General features: G+C 37.1%; 1 protein-coding gene across 1 annotated transcript in view; it reads left to right on the top strand.

Annotated features, from left to right (window-relative positions):
* The window catches only part of LOC134212214 (uncharacterized), a 730,451-nt gene that overhangs the window by 24,220 nt on the left and 686,446 nt on the right, over window positions 1-19,785 (top strand). The window contains exon 2 of the mRNA XM_062689869.1: window positions 17,263-17,665. The gene's annotated coding sequence lies outside the window, so the exon portion shown is untranslated. The remainder of the gene's footprint in view (window positions 1-17,262; window positions 17,666-19,785) is intronic.

The raw sequence follows: 19,785 nt of genomic DNA, 5'->3' as shown, positions 1-19,785 counted from the left end.
AGTAGTATACAGCACGAGTTTTGTTTTCGTTTGCAAGCTACGTGACTTAAGCTGGTTACGAAGTCCGTAATAAGCCCTATTTGCAACTGCAATACGCCTTTTCACCTCAAGAGTAACATCATTATCGCATGTCACTAATGTTCCAAGATACACAAATTCTTCTACCACTACCACCATTTCGCTACCACCACACGAATGAACCCACGTTGATTACCAGCGACCATATACTTCGTTTTGCTGGTATCGATCGTGAGTCCAATCCTTGCTGTCTCCCTCTTAAAAGGCACAAAAGCCTCTTCCACGGCACGGCGAACAATCCCGATAATATCGATATCGGCCGCAAATCCCAGAGCATATGCGATTTTGTGATAATGGTACCGCTTCTTTGCACACCAGCTCTCCTAATCGCTCCCTCGAGCGCTATATTGAACAGTAGATTCCAGAGTGCATCACCCTGCTTTAATCCATCTAAGGTAACAAATGACGTCGATATTTCATCCGCAACCCTTACACTTGATTTCGATCCGTCCAACGTTATACGAATCAGTCGTATCAGTTTCGCCGGAAAACCATGTTCAAGCATAATTAGCCATAATTCATTCCGTTTCACTGAATCGTACACCGCCTTGAAATCAATAAACAGATGATGTGTCTGCAAGTTGTACTCCCGGAATTTATCAAGGATTTGTCTCAGGGATAAACATTTGATCCGTCGTTGATCTGCCCCCACGAAAACCTGCTTGGACGAAGGACTCTTCAAGAGATCTCAATTTGTTGAACAGAACACGGGACATAATTTTGTACGCCGAATTAAGGAGGGTTATTCCTCGGTAATAGGCGCACTCCAGTCTGTGGCCTTACTTAAAGAGAGGGCAAATGAGGCCGTCCAACCAGCTTTCAAACTCTACACCTTATCAATTGAACTGTTGAGTACTCAGATTCAGCTTTTCAATAAAATTCTAATATTTTCATCTCAATCCTACACAATTTTAGATACTTTTTCTGACAATTTAGACATCCGAAACTGCATAAACTTTGGATATTCCATCAAGAAAAATCGTTAATTTTTAAAGATTTTTATTATTTTGAGTTTGACTGACTTGGTTGGTTGCCCGAATTTGTATTATTGTCTTTATTAACGAGACTGTCGGCCCTTGGCCGGCTCATCTCACATCTCGAATTTCTTGTTTAGGCTTGAAATATAGGCTTAGCTTTGAAATCCTAAACAATTTTCTTGGTTTCGAAATGGTTCTTGATTTTCAGATTTAGAAACTTTTTGAGCCAAATTAAATCTATGTCGAAAAATTATTTAAATGAATTTCTATCATAAAAAGTGCCATTTTCACAAATAAGTTCAAACCCATATTAAACATTATTGCACATTATTCTGTATGACTTGCATCAAAGTTGTGTTGTTCACCACTGGAGCGGAAAATACAAAAATAAATATTAAAAAGAATGAAATAAAACAAACTTATCAGATTTCACCTAAGTCACAATTGTCATAAGACGAACTATTCTATTTAATTCCATCACTTTGTAAACTTTGATCAGTGTCTCATACTTGACTCGACTTGAAAGACTGAAGACATCATTACCGTCATTACTGTTAAGGTCGAAGTACGTATACTTGTAAAGATTGCAAAGTAATGTAACTAAATAATTAAGGACAAGTGAAGACATTCCACTAAATAAGAACACAATTTTCTTTTCATCGCTTTTGTTGAATAACGTTTTGGCAATTGTTCGGAGACGAGCCAGCCTAGGGCTGAAAGTCTCCTTAATAAAGACAAAAAAAAAAGTTTTGGCAATTCATAATTTTTGCTTTTTTTTTTAAATTGAAATTTTCGACCAAAAGATATTAGAGACATGATTTTTGAAAATTATTTGCCTTATTAACTTCATATAAATGTCAATTTTTGTTACTGCAAATAAAATTAAAAGTCACTATTTGGTCACTATTTCTACTGCTGAATGTCACTATTTGGTCCCTTTTTTCACCGGTGTTGGTCACTAAAGTCACTATTTTGAGTGGCGTTGATCGCTATCAGCCCTGCGGGTTCCTCGAGGGAAAGGGTTTTCGTGAAAAAGAGTACAAAAACAGTTTTATGTTTATTTTACGTATATCTGAAAATCCTACCCATTTTGAACTGCACCTTTTTAAAAAGGTTATGCAGGAAAGCGTATGCATTGACATGAGGCATTGATTAGTTTAGAACTTGGCCGCTAGGTGGTGGTATATTTGAAATCAGAATATTTTAGACTACTCAAGATATTCCGATTTATGGAATTTTATACTCTACCACAACGTTCATGTTTGCCAAAAAATACTACGCTTGGTGCGTATACATCAGATCTCACATGGAACAATATACTCAAATATAATTGTTCACTAGCGCTGCCCTTTTGGAAAAAAGTGCGCTTTACACTGAGCACCGCTTTGGAGTCCTGGACATCCTGAACAATTTTGCCGAATACAACTTGGGTGTAGGTACGAGGGAGCTCAAGCTAGAGCAATATTTAACACATGCATTCATGCAATTCATGCACACATGCATTGCAAGCACACTAGTGCCGCGTGTTTGTAAAGTTCCTAATTATTTATTTTTTCCGTTATAAAACAGTCTATTCCCACTAGACAAACTTTACTAACTTTACTCCTAAATAAAGATAAAAAAATTATTAAAGACATCATCTTTATAAAATTCAAATTTGTGCGATAAGAATATTTGCAATGTGGAAAACTTCATATATCGGAATATCTTAAGTTAGTCTAAAATAAAGAATTCATATATATACCACCATCTAGCGGCTAAGTTTTAAGCTAACTAATGTCTCATGTCAAAGCACACGCCTTCCAGCACAACCTTTTTGAAAGGATGCAGTTCAAAATGGGTAGGTTTTTCAAATATTAGTAAATAAAAAAAATCACATGTTTTTGTACCTTTTTTTTTACAAAATCCCCTCCCGTGGGGTACCCCACCCATCATTAATCTTATGTAACGTCCTGAAAGATGATAAATTTAAATTATCGTTCAAAACAGACCAAAATTTGGGGTCAATATAATAGACTGCGTAAGTTTTTTGATAAAAGTACAACGTAGCCCACTACAACCATTATTTTCCAGATTTTTCAAGCCATTTTGCTCCTAGGGGACAGATCTCGGCGAGTTTTAGCAAACTATCAAAAATCAGGAGAATCGGTTGAAAACTAAAAAAAAATATTATATTGACCCCAGAGCACAGACAAAAGGTTAAATGAGTTCCTGGGGGAATTACTGGAGAAATTTAAGAAAGTCATTTTTGAAGAAATCCCTGAAGGAAATTAAAAAAAAATCGTTTTTTATGGAATGGAAAATTTCCGAAAGAAATCCTGGATGTATTTGCTAAAGAATTTCTTATGGTATTTACGAAAAAATGTCTGGAGGATTTCTTGTCGGAATTTATAGATTAATTTCTTAGATAACACCTAGATGATAAAAAACAGAAAAAAAGCTCTGTTGGAACTTCTGAAGCAAATTCCCGTGGAATTCCTGGAATATTGAAAAGAATATCCGAAGATGTTTCTACAGATACATTTCAATGAAAATTCCTAGAGGTTTTTCCAGTAAATTAAGATCATCTGCACCATGTACATATAACTCAAAAGCATGAAAGCTGCTTCTAAATGTTATGTGTATCTTCAACGTTTTTTTATAATCCTGGGAACATCAGGGAGTTTTTATTTTGAAGGTGAGTTGACACCCTGTATTACCAAATGATATATAACTAGAACTTAACTTGGCCAAAACTTGTATTAAATCTGAATCCAATTAAGAAATAATAATATTGTGCTGTCTGTAGAATATGTTGACCCAATTACAAAAATCGATTATTTTCTCCTAATTCCAACTGGGTCTATGGTTTATATCGAGTAAGTTCGTTAATCCGTTCATCCTGCCATACGATGCACTCATTGCAGTAGCTCTAAATATACAAACAATCGACACACATCGCTAGTAAATTACCCCGCTAGTAACTACCTTTCGGTCAATGCAGCCTATACAACCATAGTAAGTTGAACCCGACTGTTTACACCTCTCACTTTCCAAGTGCACCCGTTGTAGCGGCAGCAGCAGCACTAGCAGTAGCAAACGTAACTATTTACGTCCTAGCTGGCTAATACCACTGCATGATGATGATGATGGTGACGTTGTTGACTGCGATGTAGGCACCTACTGCACATGCAAGCCAACCCCATGGTAGCAAGGGTTAGCGAGTTGAGAATGAAACACATCCGCAAGAAGGGAAGCCCTTCTAGTAATGGCGTAAGCCTCCCGTAGTGTCGGGTCGAAACGAAAGTAAGCGTCAAGAGCCGCCGGCGGCCGTGCCAGGTGCTCCGAATAAGGGCATGCAGGAAACATAACAAGTATAGGTAGGTTGCAGTATAGTACGGTATGCAAACAATGATACGTCGTAGGAAAAATATTCGCGGTAAACCACGAATCGACACCCTTTTTGAGTCAGCGGTACGAAACGCGAAAATACGCCAACCGTTATGCTGGTGGGTAAATGGTGGGGGAGGTATGGAAAGAGAGGCATTTGCAGTACCAAGTTGCAGCACGTGTAACGTCGAAAGCGCGGGCGAATGGGCCACGAACAAATTGCAGAACGCAGTTGTAAATGCATAAAGTAAGATTAATGTGCCACTGCAGAACCGGGGGTCTCAGTAGTAAGCGCCTTTGTTGTGACTGGCGCTTGGAAGTTGGTCACCGGAGCAACACCAAAACGGAAATGGAACAAAGTTCAGTAATGAGATACCGAGAAATCCTCCGGTGAATGACAGAAATAGCACCCCGGAAAATCATTATTACCTATGATTTATTGGAACGTTGGACGAAATTTCCTTCGCCAAATAGTCTTGATTGCCTTATTACTACGGCTCAATATAGTTGTCCTTCTTCTTACTTTGTATGTGGTAGTTATAAGCCGTTTTATATAATATTATTTTTTGAATCGATTGTAATTTACTAGTAATAGTAACTAGTAATTTCACAAATAAGTGGTTACTTAGTTCATAACAATTAGCCAATCCGATTACCATTTATTTAAAATAAGATAAAAATCGCAATGCTTAGCTTAGCTTGATTAACTGTACACTTCGTAGTTGCTAGTCGTGATTGGCCGAGAAACAGCAAATATGCACAGCTCATCAATTGGATAGCCTTCTTGGGATTAGAAAGCTATTCTCACTGTACATGCTTTGAATTGAAGTTTCATTAAATCAAGACCAATAACGATGGTGGCCACGTCCTCACAGTCAATTTAGAGTTGGGAGGGGAAAGTTAGTTCAACGATCATTGCTGCAAAAGACCGAAGAATCCTGTGCATCTCCGCGAGCGCTACGAGAAAGGGATAGTTGATTTGATGAGAATATTTATTGAAAAGATCGTCATTAGCAGTGGCGGCGTATCGTTTTGATTCATCTTCCGAACACTTAAGCACATTTTTGACTTCGGAGATCTTTATGCAGGGTGGCCAGTGAGTCGGGAAATCGAGAAATGGGAAAAATATGCGGGAATTGAAAGTCCATTCGGGAAATGCGGGAAAAAGTCCAATTTCTTGAAATTATACAAAAAATCGTAAAGAAAAGTCACCAGGTGTTCATTTAATTGAATCATGATAATTATTCTTAACATTATTTATAAGAATCAAGATTAAAATTGTACTAGAAACATGATTTCGGCTCCGTAGCGCTTTACGGCAAATGAGCCTCTCAAATAAACGATCAAAGATTAAAAAAATGATAATTATTCTAGTGTAAAAAATGAAAAACATTGTTTACAATTTTAAATGTGTATGTTTTCCACGAAACGTTTGAAACTATTTGAGGAACTATTCGGCTTTATCAAATGTATAATGAAAATGATATTGAAACCAGAATTCTATATTGTCGAGTCTAGTGCTCTTTCGGTAGGGATGATGGAAAGCAACATGCCACTTACGCCTCAGCAGGTTTTTAAGACCAAGGAGAGTTCGAGAAAAAGCTTATATATTAGCATTTCGTTGCAGCTTGTGGATTCCTAAATATGCTTTATTGATTTCTCTTGAATGCGACTCGAGTTTTGTATGGAGACTTGTCGAGATTAGTCAAGTATATCCAATTAGGTTCAATTCCAGGCACACATCTCAACAAACTGTGGTCATTCATTGTTAACATCTTTATTTTATCACATGGTAACGCTGTACAGGATGAGTGCTTTAGATTAATGAACAGTGTTTGATCGTAAACCAGCATAAGGATGAAGGATGGACTGGCATAAATAATAAAGTATGATGCCATAATAAGATCAGGATGTGTAGCAATTGAAAAAATAATCAAATCAATAATTCATCACTGGACAAGGTAAAATAAGTCTCAACTCTCAAGAACTGAAAGTAGATTAAGGAAAAAATAGAGATAGGTAACAAGTAGTAGCAAGAACATGAAGGTTATTATTATAATTATAAAAATGAGCCAGGCTAAGGCTGCCAATCTCTATAATAAAGATAAAAAAAGATTTGCAGCTCTAGGCTGGCGCATCTTTAAAATTTGAAGGTGTTGAAGAGGATGGATGCCAAAGTATTGGCAGACACAAACATGTTTATTCTCTCAACGGATTTTTCAATTTATTTAAGGTTAACGCTAGACCAACATTTGAAAAGGGCAAAACGGTAAAAAAAATCTCCCCGGATCCTCGTCTACATACATAGACAAAGAATTGGAATAAGTGAACTGTTACACGCTTTTCAAATGTTGGTCTAGAACTATCGATTTTCAAAATAGTTAGAGGCTTTAAAAATTTACAGGAATTGACTGAGACAATTAAACTAAATAAAATTATTGAGCATGAGCGTGAGCATGATTGACCGCCCACGGTTGCTACTCCGTTATTGCCAGGCCAGCTGTAATTACACAGAGAACCAACAGATGATGTTTGGGACTAACATCATCCTCAATGTGTAAAAACTGGTGACCCAATATAAAGCAATACCAGCGCCGGCCGTGTCCGTATGCAGGTCAATTAAGGAATGGGTAGGAAAATGATGATGTGATACTCGCTTTGATGGAAGCCGACGAGTCATCTGCACTTCCACGAGAAATCACTGAAATGTTGGAAAATATGGGGTAGGGCATGTAGCTGGGTTCGTCTTGGTAAACGGCATGCTGTGTATAACGTGTAGTTTGACTATCGCGCACTAATTAGTTCAATTACTGACCGCACTAAGTAGAACAAAAATTCCGTGATCTCGAGACCGTTCTGTTTTAAACAAACACGTCCGATCGCGCACTTAATTATTTGAATAACTTACCGCACAAAGCAGAACAAAAATCTGTTGCCTCGAGACCGTTCTACTTTTTAAGTGAACACTATTTTAAAAACTCTTCATGGTATCGCGACAAAGAAAAACCAATACAATGCCGGCCCGATGACTTCTACATACTGAGGATCGCGCTTCTACGACCGAACCGACGCACACTCAAGAACTGTATCAACTTTCATTTGAATATTCAACAAACATAGCCATAAGCCAACATTGATTAAATAAAGCAAAACACATAAATAAGTGAAAACAAGGGCCTGACAATTATTTCACGTTTTTTGGAACAGGGTGCCGTGAATTTCAAATTCCTCTAATTATCTTTCTGTAACAATATTTTTAGTTTTTAAACTTGTATTGCTTGGTAAATAAGTATAATGACCATATGCAATAGATTTAGTGTAGATATTGATGAGAAATATGAAGAAAGCACTTGAAACTGTGTTGTGCAAACACCTCAAAACCGTGTGAAAGAAAAAAAATCCTAAAACATGACTAAACATGAGACTCAAAAAGCCGTCCGCTCGGAACGATCCAAAGTGAATAGCTTTATTGCAATCTCCCATATCAAGGGAATCGCAGATGGAACTTTTTTTATTTTTTTTTCTATATTTTTATTAAGGAGACTTCCAGCTCAAGGCTGGCTCGTCTCGTCGGGGAGATGGAACTTGATATACCTATGAATTAAATTATTTAAATGGTCACTACATGGTTTTGCTTTCTACGCATCACAGCGATATGTGTCCTAGGTAGAAAAGCTACACATATTTTTTAGATTTTTTATACCCTTGTTTTATTTTGGAGCTCCAATAAATACAACAATAAATCTGAGATCTGATTACAGTTCCATACTAAAGTCGAGCGCTTTACTACAAATCTCGTTATAACTGTTCTCTATCTAGAGTGTACAAAAGTAACATTCATAATTAACGCTATTAAACAACAGTTGTCACTGCTGTATATGCAAAATCACATTGATATAGGTTAAATGAAGTATTTTGGACCACCCTTACGAGGGCTCTTATTTTGGGCCACCAGGAGGAATTTGCTCTCAGTGGTCCAAAATATGAGTCGTCGAACTAGTGGTCCAAAATACCTCCCTTACCCTAAATATGCAGCATCGCCACCTCTCGTCTGATAGTGTCAATGTCGCAATTTATACCAGCAGGTGTACTAGTGTTGTTGAAATTATTTGAAAGGGCTTCAAGCGAAATTTTAGCTAGAATGCCACTGGTCTCATCCTATTGTACAGAGAACACAATAAATGGGGCTTGGGATCAGCTACCCATTCTCAATATACACGTTTCGGGAGCTCAAATATTTAAAGTCAATGACGGCGCCGGCCACGTCCTTACGGTCATAGAGGAAAAGAAGGATTGTTAGTCCGACTCTCGTTGCTACTAGAGACCGAGTATACCTCTGCATCTCCACGATTGCCTTGGGATAGGATATCGTTTTAGTTAGAAAATATATTTTTTCTGGATTCACTTTGATAAGCGATGCGATCTATGGAATGGGAAATAACACTAATATGCTTCCTCGCGACGAGTAAAAAGTTAAAACATGCACGCCACCGAACACAAGGTAGATATTTTATTATTTTTCTGACGACTAAAATACGCGCTGCACTTTCTTGCTCGATGGCTAATCACATTGAAATTGGAATCTAATTTGGATATAAATTCTGATCAATAATGGATTAGAACTACAGATTGTACGGTCCTTCAGCTAAAGTCATTTTTTACCCTATGAATGAATATGGTTAAAACATTGATATAGTCAAAATATGGTTTGAACACTCAATCTTCGAAGCGTTATAACTTTTTTCGTGGACGTTCCAGCAACATGCCTTCTTCAGCAAAGTTTTTCGGCATCCTTTGGGTTAAACTTTAACGCAATGTTCCACTTGGTTTACGATGAACTGAAACCTCTAGTAGTAGAAATGCAAAAATATACGTTCTTCCAGTTCTTCTTCTTCTTTTTAACAGAACCCATATTGCAAGACACCTAAAAAACGCACTCTTACCCCACCGGTGGGGTAAGATTGCGCATTGGGTGGGGTAAGAGTACGCACTTTTCCAATCATGGGTTAATAAATGGGGGGTCATAAATACTTAATTATTAACACAAAAAGGATCTAATAACATTTAATTGATGTTTACTGAAAGTATATTGTGGAATATTTAAAGATTACGTAACTCTGAAAGAGGGAGGGGGTCCTTGAAATGTGAACTTGAATGTGAAATGTGGACTTCATCGGATGCCTCATTACACATCTTGAGTCGGCAGCTTTTTTTTATAGTGTCCATGGTTGGCTTATTTCGAGTAGAGATGCGATACTGCCGTAATCTGAAAAAGTGACGTATACTCCATTTTCCAAAAATGGTGTTAACGAGTACTACTCATCGAGCTCATTAACAGAAAAATGGAAAACATGCATGTTGTAAAATGGCTGTTACGTCACTTTTCCAGATTACGGCACTTACGGCAGGATATGAGTAAGGAACCACGTGGAAAATTCGCGTAAAACCGCCTGAATCCTAAGATGCGGGTGACTACTGAAACGGGAAATGGTTGAAATGGAACTTACTTGACGAGTTCATAATGTCTAGTGTGTTTCATCAAACATGTATTTAATTTACATTTTTTTCAATAAAATAACAATACTAAAAGCTACCTGGTTTGTGTAAATGTGTAGGAATCTCTGGAAATTTTCGGAAGTGTTGGAAATTTAAAAAAAATCTCTAAATTTCAACAAACATCTTGGCGTTCCATAAGTTCCATTAAAGAAAAACACATCAGAATCTCGCTGTAGATTCGTAATTATCAGTTCGTAACGAAAGCTGAAATGCAATAAAAGCATTTGGAATTATTTATACGCAGCAGGGGTTGTAAATTACAGATGCTTCATTGAGCATGAGCATGATTGACCGCCCACGGTTGCTACTCCGTTATTGCCAGGTCAGCTGCAATTACACAGAGAACCAACAGATGAAGTTTGGGACTAACATCATCTTCAATATGTGTAAGAACTGGTGACCCAAATTTAAGCAATACCAGCGCCGGCCGTGTCCGAATGCAGGTCAATTAGGGAAAAGGTAGGAAAATGTTGACGTGATACTCGCTTTGAAGGAAGCTGACGAGTCATCTGCACTTCCACGATAAATCACTGGGATTTTGGATATATGGGGTGGGAATTGTAGCAGGGTTCGTTTTGGTAAACGGTCTGCCGTGTATAGCGTGTAGTTTGATTTAAAACAAAAACAATCGAACGGATGCGAACTAAATTTTCACTTTCTGATTAACTTACTCACCCGCACAAAGCAGAACAAAATTTTTCGGTGACCGGCCGATCGTTTTGCTTTCCGCACAAAGCAAAACTAAATTTCGACGATGGGCCGATCGCTCTGCTTACTGAAAAACACGCACTGAACTGAATAACTTTATTACCGGCCAGGTAAGCACACAATATTTCGGCAGATCACGCGATCGTTCTCTTGGAAAGGATATCAAGTTAGTGAGGTTTAATTTTGAAGGATGAAACTTATCAAAGTAGTAAGCGTTTAGATCGCGTAAGAAAACATCTTTAATAAAAAATAATTCTCGCTTAGCTCCTCGAAAGAACCCAAGTAAAACCCTCCTCAAGAATCAATTTGAATATTGCTATCAACAGACCAATATGAAAGCTTTTTATTGCTCTATCCGACCTAGGTATGCCACCTAGGTCCCTTCGAAAAGTTACAAGGAGTATAATGGAAAAAAGTAATACAAAGAATATAAAAAAATGTAATATATAGGGGAACGGTTCGGCACTTCATCCCATAGCTCCTATTACCATCCCATCAAAAACAACACAATGAAAAGAATTTTGTTGCTTTTTTTATTTTTGTGATTTTTTCAGCAGTGAGCATGCGTGTTAGCAAAAAGAAGCGACGAGATTGGAGCTGTTTTTTTCTAACTTTTGCGATGAGATGAATATATGTTCAGTAAGATGGAAAACGGAACAGTTCCCCTAATGAATGCTATGAATAATAATAAAACTCATTAGGATTCAAATTAAATCAACACGGCCATTACTAATTACAAACTGTTCTTTTACGATCAATAATATGTACCAGAGTGTAAAATAATCGAAAATTTTTGGTGACGTCCACTTCTCTTCACTTGTCAGCTCACTTCCAGACACATTCATAGTCGGCTCTGGACTGTCAATATTCGATTGAATATTTGTCATTGAATATTTATGTACGTTCTACAAATTGATAAATTATCTGAAATGTGAACAAGGTTTAAATGAGTAAAGTAGTTTATCACATAGAACTGAATCCGATTTTCATTCACGAGGCACTTTCAACGGTAAACATAAATATAAACAATGCTAATTATGTTTTTTCCTGCACATAGTAAGCACATTCAGTGACAGCCAAATGAATGAGTTGGAGGAGTAGTCGTCTGACTATGTCATTCTATGTTTTGAATAAACATGCGATGTTTGTCAAAATTCGGACTGAAATTGCTTCATGAAGATGAATATTTCATGCTCTGATATGTACACTAATGTACACTCCGGATTTTCACGTATTTGATGAGATTTCATTCCAATATCAAAAAGTGATGGAATTTAATTTGACTCAGAAAACTTCTTTAAATATGTACTTTTAAAATACTTTGTTCTTATAACTTTGTACGTACATCAGAAATAAAAATTGCTGCAAAATGTCTCAAACATATTGTATAACACCCTTTCAAATGTGCATGTTTTTTACATTTTTTAAAAAGTCCGTATTATGCATCCCAGTATGCGACAAGACGCCACATACGATTGTACGAATTTGCTGGTACAAAACAATACAATTGGCCGGGGTTCTGACAAATCGCAACAAGCGCCAACCAAAAATTTCCTATTTTTCCGCCCAAGCTTTCGTTTAGCAGATTAAATTGATCACAAATCTTATCGAACATCTCTCAATCTTATAACTGGTGATATCCTACAATAAATGTAGCTGTAAATTGACATGAAATGATATCCCTTTTTCATTTATAAAAAAATATCAGAAATCAGTCAAAAAGCCGCTCGGTGCGGTTTGGCTGAACCCCGACCAATTGACAATCCGGTTGCAAACAGAGCTTGCAAATCCTAGGCAGGGTACAACGGGTACAACATAACACAGTTGAAGCAAATATATATCTAGTATAAAGAAATGTGTAAACTCAACGAATCTAATAATATGTCTAATCAAGTTGCTGATGAAAACTGATAGTGCTGAACGCCGTTTTGCCTCAAGATTCGTATAATTCAAATTTGGAACTTTGACGTAAGAATGTCACACCAGGGCACGGTGTGTTTATGGGGAAACATTACTTTTCAAAAATCAGTACCTCCGAAACATCCAGCACGCGAAAGCATATGATCTCCTCCTTCATATCGTGGGTAAACTAAAATGTTCCATCGGGGGATCTAGAACAATTTTTATTTTTTTCACTATTTCTGGTGCATAGGGTTTCTTACCCCATTCCCGGCCTAACATGTGTACGACTGCATTATTTAATTCATATTTATGACAGGAAGCAACTTTTTCTGAAATTTGTAGGCTGTATAATACTGCATTGGGGTTCACTTTTGCTTAAAAAATAGCTGTTCGTGCTAAATATCGTTCAAAGAAGCTTTTATTTGATTTAAATTAACGATGTGCAGCACTCATTTCAGTCATAGCGATTCCCAATCCGGCATACAAAAACCAGTTCCCGGCCTAAGCAAAATTTCACTCAATCTCTTAACATTTTACTCTCATTCTCTCTCGGGACGGTAGAAAATGCGATGTAAACAAAAATATGCACGTTCCACGACAACAAGATGCCAGATGGTATTATTCATAATCATTTTATTTGGTTGAGAAGATATATAAACTCTTCCAAACACTTTAAAACAATATTTATTTCACCTTTTAAAATCGAGAGAACTATAAATAACATGATAACGTCAACATATTAGACAATTTTCCTATTAACGATGAAGGATCATTTTATAATCCTGGCGTTTTGGCAGCACGGTGCGGCTAGAAGTTCTTGGGCCGAGGTGAATTTTTGTTCGATTTGTGAATACATTTTAAAATGTATTCTAGTATGTTTAAATTAGTTCTAGTGAAACGAACAAATAAGAATAATTGAAGTGCGGGTGTTTAGAATTATGGTGTGGTGATTAACAGCTTCATGCAATGGTTGTATCGAGCACTGTGACGATTTTCAGGTAGGTGTTTATTCGATAATACCGTTTTGTAAAAGTGGAAAGAATCACTCCGGCTCAGTGGTGTGGCATCGGAGAGTGAAATTTTGAATTCTACATTTTTATTTTTTACAATTGAATCAATTAGGAGTAAAACAAGTGATAGAAAAATATTGAGTATTGTGAAAAATAAATGGGAGACTTTTTAAAAATTATCAACCATAAACCTACGACTTCCAAACTGTTTAAATCATTAGTTTTCTGTGCAGTGAGCCGGGAACCGGGTCCATAGGCCCAAGTAGTGATTTACCCTACTCCATAGAAACATCAAATTATAGCCGATTGAACCCCCCCAAATGTATAAAAATATGACCCCGATAGAACATTTTAAAAATGCACCTACCTGAAAGAGGAATACCTATACCCTCGCGTAATGGACGCTTCAGAGACACTGACTTTTTGAAAATAAGCCTCTTCGTATGAAGACAGCGCACACTGGTTCAAAAGCCCCTAAAACGTGCGTTTTTTGGTTTTCAACCTGAAAACCACATTTTAGAGAGATTGTGTCTACAGAAGAGATGAAAGATATTTCTTGGGCTTCATTTTGATGAGAAAAAATCAATGATCTTTTAACTTTGAAGGGCGGTATGGAATAAACAAATTACGCAGATGTACAAAAGCAGTGGTTGTTCTCTGCAATATTATAAAGAATGCGAATTGCAACATCTTTTCTGAAGACACAATATTGGACAAACGGTTTTGTAAGGAATTAGAGCACGTTTTGTATGAATGACCCCCAAAAATCATATTTTGAGCATAACTTTTTAGAAAATGATTTTAGCACTATTTTATTCTAGAAAGTTGTGCATAATGACAAAAAACATGTTTGTCTAGAAGACTACTTTGATCTATCTTGAAACCTGTCAAAGTTATTTAGGAATCTTTAGAAAAAATAGTCAATTTTCACATCAACACACCATGACAAGCGGCAAGAGGCGGCAAGCCAAACAGCCACCATCTGAAAGATTCGGTTTTAAGCTACCGATTGCACAATGCTTTGTTTTGTTCCGTCGTGTTCCACTATAGTTTTGAATCAACTTAAAATAGACATTAATGTACGTTTTTCAGTACAACTGTTATGTAAACAATTAAAAGTGGCTAACATGATTGGTTATTTATTGCATAGTAACAATCTCCATCAAGACTAAACTGCCACATTTAAGACGAATGGTCATTTGTCGAAATTGTAACCATGCAATAAATAACTAATAATGTTAGCCACTTTTTAATGAATCGCTTGCTTTGAGCGTGTTTACAGCGGCACACTAAGAGTTAACTTTCCGAAATCAATATGGCGAAAGGTATCTAAGATTCGATTTCTCAAAATTAAGCACCTTCATCGAAAAAAAATTTGGTAGGCGTAGTAGCGAACACCTTCCTACACAACTGGTACCAAATAGTTTTTCGTGAAAAGTTCCTACTTTTGAGAAATCACGCCTTAGATGCCTTTCGCCATACAAATTTCTGGTGGTTAACTCATGCTGGCTATTTGCGCATATACGATAGCGCCTGGATGTGGCAGCGGCGGGTAGAAAATCAGCCACTGCCAATAATTCATTGTTTACGTAACAGTTGTACTGAAAAACGTACATTAAGGACTATTTTAATTTGATTCAAAACTATAGTGGAACACGATGGAACAAAACAAAACATTGTGCATTCGGTAGCTTAAAACCGAGTCTTTCAGATGGTGACTGTTTGGCTTGCCGCTTCTTGGCGCTTTTCATGATGTTTTGATGTGAAAATTGACTATGTTTTCTAAAGATTCCTTAATAACTTTGACAGGTTTGATCAAAGTAGTCTTCTAGACAAACATGTTTTTTGTCATTATGCACAACTTTCTAGAATAAACCATAGTGCTAAAATCATTTCCAAAAAAGTTATGCTCAAAATATGATTTTTTGGAGTCATTCATACAAAACGTGCTCTAGAGTTCAGTGCGCGATCTCTCTTGTTTCGGACAGCAGAACGATCCCGCGGTCGGGCGAATTATTGTGTTCTGCATTGCGCGGCCGGTAATAAAATTAATCAGTTCAGTGCGTGATCTCTCTTGTTTCGGACAGTAGAACGATCCCGCGGTCGGCCGAATTATTGTGTTCTGCATTGCGCGGCCGGTAATAAAATTAATCAGGTCAGTGCGTGATCTCTCTTGTTTCGAAGCGGGCTTGGTAGTCATATGGCTACTGCTTCTGCCTCATACGCAGGAGGTCATGGGTTCAATCCCAGGTCCGTTTCATACTTCTACTTTGTATCTTTCTCTTTATTTCTCATGTTCTAGCAATCGATAGAACTGGAAATGGACTTCCATACCGTTTCCATTACTATTCCTATATCTTCAACTTGAGTATTCTCACAGTAATCTGCTAGAATTGGAAATGAACTATAGAGCTTGTTTCCTACATCCAATTAGATATTCCATCAGTTACCTTCTCCTATCTATCACATTGACAGCTCGTTAACCAAGACGGACCCTGCCTCTTCAACCTAACCCAGAAATTCCATCAAATTCCGCATGAACTCGTGGCAAGTGCAGAGGTATATTCGGCTTGCAGTGGGCGAGTGATTGCATCGTCATTTCACCCCCTTCCCTATATTGACTTGCATTCTGACGTGGCAGGCGCCAGTGTGACCTAACAAATGAGATCACCAGTACTTGTACATTGAAGATGTGTGCTAGTCCCAAGCAAACATCTGTTGGCTCAAGCTCAAGCTCAGCTCATTCATACAAAACGTGCTTTAATTCCTTACAAAACCGTTTGTCTAATATTGTGTCTTTAGAAAAGATGTTCCAATTCGCATTCATTACAACATTGCAGAGAACAACCACTGCTTTTGTACATCTGCGTAAATTTTTTATTTCATACCGCCCTTCAAGGGGGATAGATCATGAATATTTTCTTATCAAAAGAAAGCCCAAGAAATATGCTTCAACTCTTCTGAAGACATCATGACTCTAAAATGTAGTTTTCAGGTCGAAAACTAAAAAACGCACGTTTTGGGGGCTCCTGAACCAGTGTGCACCGTGAGGGTAGAAAATGAAAATTTAAATTATTGTTTGGATTCCCAGGTTTGGATCAGCTAATGTATGGTAGAATGGGATCGTAGTCAAAAAGATACATAGGTTTGATCGGAAAGGGCTCACCGAATTTTCGTTGTAGAATTATTTCACCAGAGGATCGTGACTTTGGAATATCCACGGTCCACCACCTTGGTTGATCTGCTCCAAGTAAAGTATATCCTGTGATAGAGATGACCTATTTTTCGATGGCTTGATGTTTTGATGGTTTCAATTTAGCTTCAGAATGAGGCTTTAAGTTTTAAGCTAAATTCTTACTTTATTCGTAGTTCCAGCAGCAAAGAAAAATTAATAACAGAACTTTTGTGGCAGCAAAATTAATTTGCTGCCATCCACAAGCACTGTCTACTTCGATCTCCTGTAAATTACAGATTATATATATAAAAAAAACTTCTAGATGGAACCTTTATGTTAAATATGTACCCTCGTTTTATGCTGTTCAGAGTTATGTTCCAATACAGATGTAGATTCTTCGTTCACTTTAAATGACTTAAACTATATTTTGAAAATAGAAATTTTGATTTACACTAATTGAACCACATTTGTTGATCTTTTCTTTCAGAATGAACAGCTCTGGTTGAAACTAATTGCTGCTTTGGTTACCCGAAAGAGAGAAACATCTAAAACAGATTGTGCGTTAACTGACCAAACAGTTGTTATCAAAGGTTCGAAGAAAAAAAAAAGTGTAAGTGTTTGTTTGTGAAATAGTGCTTTCGGTATTGTGTATGGCATCGGTCATCAGAATATTATCAATATAATATATTAAGAAAATTTAGAATCAATCCATTTAAGTCTTAACATATGGGAAATTTGGGCAAATATTAGAAGTACAGTGTTTTGTGTTTGTCAGTGTTCTCGAGCCAAATAGTTGCATCCGAAAAGTTTTCAAAGTTTTACCTTAGTAATTATGTCCGGATTTGCTCTATCGTGTGTGAACCTTCCGCCGTAGGATCCGACTATCAAAGGTAAGTGAAGTGATTTTATGCTAGATCCAACACCGACACCGACGTAATCTCGAAAATCCACAGCGGAACCCAAAAGTTCCCTTTTATTAATCCCTTCTCAGTCGACAGCTCATTCCAGTGCCGGTGCGGTGGCTTTAGAAAGAGCAGCACAAGTGGTCCGCCAATAGCCCGGCTACCACCGCAGCTACCGTAGTGACGCCAGCGGGTGGGGATTTCAATTTTCGCAAATAGGTCCAGTATTATTCTAGGAAACCAACCGAATGATGTTTGGTTGTGGCGGCCTAATGTGCCCAAAGAATGAGGCAAAAGTTTATCAGATTTGGAGTCGCCTCACCGGAAACATTGAATTCGACTGTCCACGAAGTAAACATTTTGCGGAAAAATGAAGCTGTTTGATATCTGGTTTGAGGCGGATACCTACGTTTGAATTGAATTGACTTCCAATCGAATACGGCACCTCAGTCAGCGGGATACAGAATTTATCGAACAAACCTAACTCAGTGGCAGCATCTGCAATTCAGAAAGCGGCAAAGCCGTAGAAGAAGGTTTGGGGAAACAATTTTACGCTTCATCAGAGTAATTTCAATCTGGAGCAAGAAACAGAAAAAAACGGAAGATGGTTTTATCATGCATTGCAAAAAAATCCGATGGTTGGTCCGGAAAAGATGACAGGCCGGTCGACCACCCATTATGCTTTTGTGTGCCACCGTGCAGTTAGTTTGGCACTTGCGTATGTACTTTTAGTAACGGTGGTTCCCAAATTATGCACACTAGTGAACCCCTAAATTTTGTTTTTCAATTTGTTGTTTTAGTAATATTCGAATATAATTGCTTGCTGCACTAGCAAGTAATCAAAAACATTTCTAATTAATTAATCAACTGTTTTTTTTAACAGGGTTGGGTCTTTCTTAGCCTAACCCTATGATGCGTGACTACAAAACAAAGTCATGCTGAAGTTGGTTTGATTCCCAGTCCGGTCCAGGTAATTTTTGGATTGGCAATACCTTCGACTATCCTTCAGCATAAAAGTATCATCTTGATATATTCATGATATGCGAATGAAAAAATGGTAATGTCACCGTCGCTTAGAATCCTCGCAATTTATAACTGAGGAAGTGCTTAATGAACTCGATACAACAATGTCCCATTAGGAGAAGCAGCACAAAACATTTATTCAAAAAAAGTTAAATAATTTTGCCTTTCAGTTTACTGTTTCAGATAATTATCATTGAAGTTAATGAATCAGTGTATGTAATATAATAAATTCATAAAACTATCAACGATTTCCTAACATAGTGAACATTCCCCAGGATAATGGATAAGGGGCTAAGATTTCGTAAATTACTTGAAGAAAATAATTGTTCTATTATTTACTTTATTTCTCCCATTTAACGAAATGAAAATTTGAAATCATCTTTGTTCTGCTTTATAATCGATCCTGTTTTACTTGATTTCTTAGACATGGGTTTAAAGATTAAACTAAGTGCGCTACATTTGTTATGCTCTAACTGCAGAACTGAAAGCCGGCGTCCATTGTTCAACAATATTCTGAGCTTTATAAACCGCACACAGGTAGGATAAGATAACACACCGCACACAGGTAGGATAAGATGCTGGAAAACAAAACGTAGGCAAACTTTCGCCTCCCGACTGTCAAGCTAGATAAACATTAAATTAATTCAACTTTTTATTTTCTCGATTGAAGCTGGTGCTGAGCTTCTATTAAAGCACCAAAGGTCCTGCCCGCTTACTAGCATATACCTTGAAGAAAAAGTTTCGTATCATACTCCATACTAACGTTAGGCAGCCACTGATATCATCGTACCACATCGTCGTCATATGCGCCGCTTTCGCCATGTTTTCTTTTTTTTTTTATTTTTTTATTTTTTTTTTATTTTTTTTTTTTAAATTAATTTTATTTGCTAATTATCTAATACATGCATTCATCTCTTAGACTAGGTGTTCCGTGTTTTCTTAACACTATCATCCTTATTTGCTATGTTACGCTTTTAGTTATTATTAATACATTTCAATTGCCTCTGGCAGTTAGAATTTTTCCTCTGATTGAATTGAACCATGTAGGAATTACAATGTTTTCAACTTAAACTAAACTTAACCTA

This window comes from Armigeres subalbatus, chromosome 2 (assembly GCF_024139115.2).
Source record: "Armigeres subalbatus isolate Guangzhou_Male chromosome 2, GZ_Asu_2, whole genome shotgun sequence".
Lineage (NCBI taxonomy): Eukaryota > Metazoa > Arthropoda > Insecta > Diptera > Culicidae > Armigeres > Armigeres subalbatus.
This window is presented reverse-complemented; position numbering and strand designations above follow the sequence as displayed.